The sequence below is a fragment of the Oryx dammah genome, unplaced genomic scaffold, assembly GCF_014754425.2.
Source record: "Oryx dammah isolate SB20612 unplaced genomic scaffold, SCBI_Odam_1.1 HiC_scaffold_25, whole genome shotgun sequence".
In the NCBI taxonomy this organism is placed as follows: Eukaryota; Metazoa; Chordata; class Mammalia; order Artiodactyla; family Bovidae; genus Oryx; species Oryx dammah.
In genome coordinates, this window is record NW_024070209.1 from 20,589,817 (window position 1) to 20,598,888 (window position 9,072).

General features: G+C 45.8%; 1 pseudogene; it reads left to right on the plus strand.

Annotated features, from left to right (window-relative positions):
* The first annotated feature begins 277 nt into the window (after nt 1–277).
* On the plus strand, nt 278–2,496 carry LOC120851855 (annotated as a pseudogene).
* Nucleotides 2,497–9,072: the final 6,576 nt, after the last annotated feature.

Below are 9,072 nucleotides of genomic sequence, written 5' to 3' on the forward strand. Positions count from 1 at the left end.
ACCAAATCATACCTCTTTCCCCCTCAAAAGGAAAATCTCCAATCAATGCACCCCAGTACAGAAATACACCCCAGTGTCCTTACACTCCGGGTTCTGCCACTTACCAGAGGTATCTCACAGATCAGACCAAACTAGACAGACACCAGAGTCCTGGTTCATCTTGATCCTCGTCCTCTTCTTCCTCTTCTTCATATCCTTCGGGCAGACCAGCTTCGTCTTCATCATCTTCATCCCCACCCTCATCATCCTGTTTCTCTTAGTCCAGGGCTTCACCAAGATGGCAGCACCCTTATTGCTGTGCATTTCACGGTGATTTGGTACTGTAGGCGGGTTAGGAGTCTTGCCCCCGGGACGTCGTGAGGCCTACATGGACACTCGGAGGTTGATGGTGGTGCAGAAGGCTTGAGGTCTGTTCAAGTTCTTCCCCGAGATATGTACAAAGACAGAGCTCCCAGAACTCTTCCATCGCGACCTGGTGGAAAACTTTCCCCAGGACCCTCTATGGCGGCCTGGACCCCAGGCCGACTCATTTCATGGTGAACACCTCCTGGCGCTGTTGGACCTCTTCTCTTCCAGCCAGCTGGCCACAGCGCGACGTCACTAGTGGGAGGTGCCGAGCGCCCCTGGGAGATGGGAGTGGTGGTTCCGAGGAGCACCAGGCGATGGTCGCAGAGTGCGTGCCTTTGCCCAGGGCTTGGGGCGCTGGCGGTTCATCACCTGCAGCTCTTCACTAATAGGAGGACCTGGGGCAACTTCGTGGTGCTGGACACCTCTCATGGTAGCAGCAGTATCTCCTGGTGGACTTCCTAAAGGCAGGAGGCGGCCCCTTACACGGCGTGGCAGGGCGGGGCACCGCGGGGCAAGCTGCTGAGTTGGCTGGGCACTTACACTGGGCTCAAGAGCCTAAAAGGCAATAGTCTGGCAAAGCTCTTATACCAGGTACTCCAGGCCTATGATTTCTTTTCCTTTCTTTCTTTCTTTCTTTCTTTCTTTTTTTTTTTTTTTTGAGAATAATTTCTTTACAATATTGTGTTAGTTTCTACTGTACAAGGAAGTAAATTAACTATATGTCTACACATATCAGGCTCAGACCATAAAGAACCTGCCTGCAATGCAGGAAGCCAGGTTTGATCCCTGGGTTGGGAAGATCCCCTGGAGAAGAGAATGACTACCCACTCCAGTATTCTTGCCTGGAGAATTCCATGGACAGAGGAGCCTGGTGGACTACAGTTCATGAGGGTCACAAAGAGTTGGACACAACTGAATGACTCACACGTATACATATATCCCCCCTCTTGGACCTCCCTCACACCACCGCCACATCCCACCCTTCTAGGTCATCCCAGAGCACCGAGCTAAGCTCCCTGAGCTCTACAGCAGGTTCCCATTAGCTATGTGTTTTACACATGGTGTATATATATCAATGCCACTCTCCCAATCCCCCCCACCCTCTCCTTCCACCTCTGTGTCCACCTGTCCGTTCTCTATGTCTGCATCTCTATTCCTGCCCTGTGAATAGGTTCATCAGTACCATTTTTCTAGATTCCACATATATGTTAATATATGATATTTGTTTCTCTCTGACTTACTTCACTCTGTATGACAGACTCTAGGTCCATCGATATCTCTATATATGGCCCAATTTTGTTCCTTTTAATGGCTGAGTAATATTCCATTGTGTAGATATATATATATATATATATATATCACATCTTCTTTATCCGTTTTTCTGTCAGTTAGGTTGCTTCCCTGTCCTGGCTATTGTATCTAGGCTTGTGATTTCTACTACCTGTTCCAGCCTTATGGTCTAACTAGGTGGATCTGATCAGCTGGGCAATATCATATCTGGATATGAGTTCATCCATAAGTTGGCTGGAGAAGACATATTTGGAATCTATTCCTCTAATTACAACGGGAGCAAAACTGAGAAAGTCCACTGGCAATGCTGTTTGGCTAAACAGAGATAAGACATCACCATTTGAGTTGTATCAATTCTTCACAGATAGCAAGATGATTTGATAGAAAAGTTCCTGGAACTCTCCATTTTTCTGCCCCTTCCAGAGATTGACCACATACATAAATAACGCAGCTGCATGTCAAAGAGCCAGTGAAGTGGGGTCTTCAGAAACAACTTGCTGCAGAAGTAACAAAGCTTGTCCACCAACAAGAAGGGCTGGACTCTGCTAAAAGATGTACACAAGCCCTGTGTCATAGTAGCACAGATGCACTAGAGGTCAAGCCTGATCAAACTGTTTTATAATTTTTAAAAGAAACTTCGTTTTCTGAGTTAGTTCTTGACCCTAGGTTCTAGTTACCTGCTGAAAAGCAAATGCCATTCCAGAGGCTCTTGGATGATAACAGAAGGCAGAATCAGTATAAATAAGAAACAAATCCTGGGAGTGTTTTAGTTGTTGGACAATGAATTCTTGAGAATGGACTTTGGTTACTTAAAATAGAAAAAGGAATTTCTACATTAAAAAATACCTTCAGCCATGATGAACTCCATATAGTAGAGTTTCAAACAAATTTATCCACCACTCATTCTCAAGACACATGAACTTATTCTGTTGCTTACGCAAATCATAGAAGAGGCAGAAGGACAGGGAAATCTGTCCCAGGAAAACCCTAGAGGGTGCCGCTTAGTAACATGAGGACAAGAAGGGGCAGGATTTGTAGGCAGCACTGTTCAACTGCATCAGACATGCACAAAGCGGGGTCCTGGATATGAGGTTGGAACATGCCCAGCCACTCTGCCCAGGACTCTATTTCCTGTTGCCTTTGGCTCAGTCTGCTTTGAGGATGGACAGAGACAGCTGTGTGGCCTTTCTCAGGACCAGAGGGTTAGCACAGGCAGATCAAGTTGAAAGCACTTAAGTTTGCTCATGCTGGTGAAGAATCATCAGCCTTGAAAACAGGATCCACTTATGGTTTACCTTTTTCTTTGTCTCAGGGCATAAAATTAGCAAAATTTCTCCTGCAGCCCATCACAGCTTTCTGTGGGCTTCGTACAGAAGTGCCAGCTGTCTTTCCATGATTCACTGTACCCAGCTCATTCTAACCTGAATGACCCGGGCCAAAATGCACTGGCCATGTGTCCTGCCTGCTTTGAATTCCCATCACTGTACAGCTCGATCTTAGCAGAGGCAGGCCCGCTCAAGGAAACAGAACTGGAGGTTAGCTCTGACCCCTCACCTGCCATGTGATGTTAGATGAGTTAGTCTGAGCCTCAAATTCATCAGAAAAATAGGAGTGAATACTATTAATATCTGCCTGCAGTTAGCATCAAATGAGGGAAGTAATGTGCATGAATGTGCACTGAAAAGTGACAGGTGACACAGGTAGGATGTAGTGATGGTGACGTGTATCTTTAAACACTGAATGCAGCATCTCTCCTCCTCTGGAGACTCAGAGAATGTAAGTGCGTAAGGAAGCTACAGCATCTACGTTCCCAAGGGAGAGGCTGTGCATGAAGACATGATAAATAATCCTGCTGGCTCAAAATAAACACTGGTGTTCCGAAAGCACTGCTTCCAGCCCCCTGGTGTTTCGGGCCCTCTCTTTCTGTGTTCCACCTCCCTGCTCTTTCTATTTCTGTGGCACCTGTCACCATGGTTTCTAGGTGCTCAAATGAACACATTAAGTTGAAAAGAGCCGTATGTGGGAAGACACACTCCTTATTTCCCAAAGCTGAGCTTGGAAGAGGAGTGGCCTGGTAGAACTGAATCCCCAAGTGGTGGAATCTTAAGATTTCATGTGGGAGAAGAGAAGCAAATAGCAAATAGCTATCAAATGCCCACAGGGTGTAATACTTTATTAGCTGCCTGAAGATTCAGAGTAATGATTCCATGTTCCTTACCCTCAAGGACTTACAGCCTCTAAGGCAATAGCAGACTCTCCAAATATACTGCTAATGTAGGGACACTGGGTTATACCAGGGCTTGTCCTTGCCAAGGGTAGATGGATATAATACAGATGAGAGCTCACCTGCAGAAACACAGTTCAGTCCAGAAGTGAACTCTGTCTCGTCTCATACTGTGCCAGGCACATGTGAGCCAACAGGTGAAAGCCATCATTATGGAGGTGTGTTAAGCGGGAAGAAGGGGATGAGGAAAGACCTGCAGGATGGAGCAGGCAGAGCTTGCTCTAAACCAAGAGATGGTTCTCGCATCTCATTTAGGACAGCTGACTTCTCCAGCCATGTTTGTAAAAGTCTCAATTAACATCCAGAGAGAAGTCAGATCCTTGGTTCTAGCTCTTCTTCTGCCGCTATGTCATTAGATAATCAAAAGTGATTACTTAATCTTGTCTGGTAATTGTGGGGTTACAGACCTTCAGAGTTGGATAAAACCCTAAAATCTTGCCCATATTTTAAGAACCATAAGTCAGAATATATTTGACCAAACATCTTTATTCTGTTTCCAAAATCAAGAGGCTTTCAAAGGGTTATGGAGTTTCTGGGACATGCGATGGCTTATAGTCACCATCACAGGGAGAATATTGAAAACAGGACTGTTCCAAAAACCTGAGACAAGGGATGGGAGGATTGGATGACTTTCCAGAAGGATGGTCCTTCCCAGAGCGACACCACGTGGTCAGAAGCATCTCCTTGAATATCTCTGTAGGGGCTAGTTTTACTATTGAAACAAACAAACAAAAATTCCATTTCCTAGTAATTTAATTCTTGGTCCCAATTTTGCCCTCAAATCCTACACAGGAAAAAAAAATCTCTTCCAAGAACATTCTAAATATTTAAAAGAGAGACTGGTCTTTGCATATCTTCTTTATCCTAAACCTAAACATCCTTAGTTACAGCAACTGTTTTTTGGTTCCCAGGCCTGTCATCCAGGATGACCTTTTAGCTAGCTGTATACTAATGGACCATGCATCTTTTTAGATAGATGCTTTGACCAGAGTTGTGCCACATGTTAGCCACAAGGGGACGGTCAAGGCCCCCTTAGTCTGGAAAGAAAGCATCTGGAACCTAGTTGAGGGTACCGAGTGGGCATTCTGCTGACCTCTTCCACTCTCCTCTTTAGGATCTCCATCCCACAGAAGCACATGCCTCTAGTCAAAAGGACCAGGACTTGCCCCCTGTGTGGGGATGGAACCTGCCCTGGCCAGCAGGACCAAGGTGAACCCAGGTAGAGGAGACAGGGAGAGATGACCTAGAGCTCTACTCTAGACCAAGAGCAATGCTGTGGTCCCTCTGCCAGGCCTACTCATCAACCAAGTAAAAAAGTTCAGGTAAGGGGCCCAAAGAGGTTTTTCACTTAGTTTGAGGGAAAAAGAGTGCTTGAAGCTCACCCAGTCCCAAGGGCTCTCCATCTCCTTCCAACAGAGTAACAGCTGACAACCAAGAAAGAATAAGTACACTACAGTGAGATCATTACATCCCTTGCCCCAGATGCTGTGCTGCTATTAATGCAAACAAACCTAGTATTTACCTTTTTAACAAGCTTCTCTATTGGCTCATATCAAAGCCACTGATTACAGGGAAACATGTTTTCCTAAATAAAAACTAAGCTTAGGTCTTGCAAGGTTTAGCATCAGAAGAAGGCAAAGAGGAAAAGCTGGTTATCTAAGGGCCCCTGACTCCATCACTAAGCTCTGGGTGCTCTCGCTTCAGGTACCAGGTCAACCCTGCACTGGTACCTGGGGCTACAGCCTTCTGTCCCAGCTCTAGGCTAAGAGTAGAGCCACGCCTTCTCTCATCCGGTGGTTTTCTCTTGACTCTGCTAAGAACAAGTGGCACTGCCAGTATGGAAGTTGCCTCCAACATAGCTAATTTGTCCCCCGAGTTCACAGGTTCTAACCCAATTCACTCAGTATCTGAGAGACCTATACTCTTGCCCAAAGGGTCTGAAACAAGTCTTCACGAATCTCCCTTGGGTCTCTCATTTCTACACCATCCTCCAGCCCTGCCCCACAAGAGGCCCCTCATTGGCAATCTTGACATCCTCCCTCTATATGCAAAGTGAGATCACTGGCTCTGCAGCCCACCGGAATATTCTCTGCTCAGACAGCAGGATCAGATTTGAGAAATATTCCTCCTCTTTAATGGAGTGATATAATAAATGACCTCACCCTTCAGTTAGGAACCTGCCTTTTCATGGAGAGCAGTGCCCTTAAGCACAATAACACAGTGTTCACGAGGTAAAGTAGATCGCCAGTACAGTCTTGGGCCAGGAAAGGCACCATAGACTTCTGCATTCACTGAAGTATCTCTAGCAGGTCTGGGTGAGGGGCCATCTTTAGGGGGGTGCCCCCCACCTCTGTGGCAGCTGGGACCTGCTTCACATAGTAGGACGTGTGGAAGAGCACATAGCCTGTGACCTGTGAGCTGAAGAGGGCACAGGAAGGAGCTTCCTTCAGGATGTGTCTAGCCCCACAGCAGTGTCAACCATAGGAACAGGAGCATGTGCCATAGAGGGTTGCCTTCGGGTTCAGGAAGCCAGTGAAGTCCTGGGAATTCACCTGGTACAGGTAGGCTAATGGGAGAGGGAGAATTGGTACCCAGACCCCTGCTCTGATGGGGGCTGCACCTTCTGGAGCACTGTGCCCTCTGCCAGGGCCCCAAAGCACTGTTCTGCCTCTCCAGTTGTGTCATTTTCCTCCAGCGCCAGGGGGAAGGGCCGATCTGCCAGTCAAGGGGTCTCAGAATCCGTGCAGGAGGTCCTCAAGACCGCTGCCAGATGCTGACTCCATCATAGGTCAGGGCTCTGAGGGGTCATCATACTTGCTCTTCACAAGACTAAGATGACTGTGGTGAGGGGAGAAAATTATATGTCATAATTCCAGCTTAAATATCCCTTTCTGGAAAGAGGTGAGGTGATAAAGAAATATGCATGTGCCTACATGGATAAATACATGAATTTTAAGTACTAGGAAATGTTTAAGGGCTCATTTCAAGAGTCCTTAGACAAAACCACTCCCTCTTAAATGAATTCTCTTTTCGAAGGTGGAGCACATTCTTAAGGGAAGCCTGCCTCGGGCTGGGAAGGCGGCCTGGAAGGAGCAGAGTGCTCCCTCAGTGTCCGTGGCCGGGGATGAAATCGCCCTCCCGAGGCCCGAGCGGTTCAGACGAGAGTTAAAGAGCGGCCCATGCGCGTGGGTTTAGAGGTCTTGGACCTCCGCTTGGAGCCCGCCCCGTGGAGGCGCCGCTGTGGGGCTTCTGGCCACCAGATGGCGCCACTAGGCAGCCAGCGCGCAGCTCCAGGTGCGCGTCCCGGGACGGGGCGGGGATCCGGGGTAACCGGCCTTCTGAGCCAACCTTCCCCCAACCCCTGAATGCACCCGGGTCTCGGTCCCAACCCCGCGCCTGGGGCCAAGGAGGACAGAATGCTTCAGCAAAGTTGCTGAACAGTCTTGTAAAAAAATTTTCCAACCACCCACTCCTCCCAAATCAATTTAAAAAAAAAAAAGAAAGAAATTGGTAAAGGAAGTTGGCGCCAACGTACAGCACAGCCTGAACACAGGCAACAGCAGAGGTGCTGTTTAAGAAAGAGACGACACGTGTATGCCTGTGGCCAATTCATATTGATGTATGGCAAAAGCCATTACAATATTGTAATTATTCTCCAATTAAAATAAATAAATTTAAATGTAAACAGAGAAAAGGGGGGCATGGGTGATGGAGTTAGTGTTCAAATCTGGTTAACAACCTTGTGTATGGAATTTAACCTCCATATCACCTACTAGTTTACATTGAGCTTACCTCATAGGATTGTTGACAAGAATTAAATGAATTGATACACTGCCTAGACATGTGTATTTAGTATATATATATATAAATTATGATATTAAATACATATGAATATCTATACATTACATAAAACACATTATATTAATATATGTACATAATATGAAGTTATATGCCAAGCACAGAATAAGCACCAATAATGTTCAGTTCAGTTCAGTTGTGTCTGACTCTTTGCAACCCCATGAATTGCAGCACGCCAGGCCTCCCTGTCCATCACCAACTCCCAGAGTTCACTCAAACTCATGTCCATCGAGTCAGTGATGCCATCCAGCCATCTCATCCTTTGTCGTCCCCTTCTCCTCCTGCCCCCAATACCTTCCAGCATCAGAGTCTTTTCCAATGAGTCAACTCTTCGCATAAGGTGGCAATAGTACTGGAGTTTCAGCTTTAGCATCAGTCCTTCCAAAGAACCCAGGGCTGATCTCCTTTAGAATGGACTGGTTGGATCTCCTTGTAGTCCAAGGGACTCTCAAGAGTCTTCTCCAACACCACAGTTCAAAAGCATCAATTCTTCGGTGCTCAGCTTTCTTCACAGTCCAACTCTCACATCCATGCATGACCACTGGAAAAACCATAGCCTTGACTAGACGGACCTTTGTTGACAAAGTAATGTCTCTGCTTTTCAATATGCTATCTAGGTTGGTCATAACTTTGCTTCCAAGGAGTAAGCGTCTTTTAATTTCATGGCTGCAATCACCATCTGCAGTGATTTTGGAGCCCCCCAAAATAAAATCTGACACTGTTTCCACTGTTTCCCCATCTATTTCCCATGAAGTGATGGGACCAAATGCCATGATCTTCGGTTTCTGAATGTTGAGCTTTAAGCCAATTTTTTTCACTCTCCTCTTTCACTTTCATCAATGTTAGTTATATTTTATATTTTAGTATGCAACTTCTATGAATTATTTGTTTTTAAAAAAGCTCTTTCATTCAAACAAGTCATACCTTTGGGTTTTTTTGTTAACTTTTTATATGAAAATCTTCGAACATTTACAACAGTAGAGAAAATAGTATAATGAACCCCCAAGGACCTATCAGCTACTTTCAGTAATTATCAACACATGGCTAGTTCTGTTTCATCTGTACCCCACATCCTCTACCCCCAGTCAGTTGCAAATCCCAAATCTCATCTCATATCATTTCATCTGTAAATACTTGACTATTACACAGTATTTTTTAAAGTTCAGCGTTACTTAATATTGTCTCTGTGCAATCTGTTATAGTCATCAGTCCCGAGATTTCCCACAACACAAGAATCTTTTCCACATCAGCATCTGACATAGAAGCTGGAACTGAATGTTGAATCAGTAGCA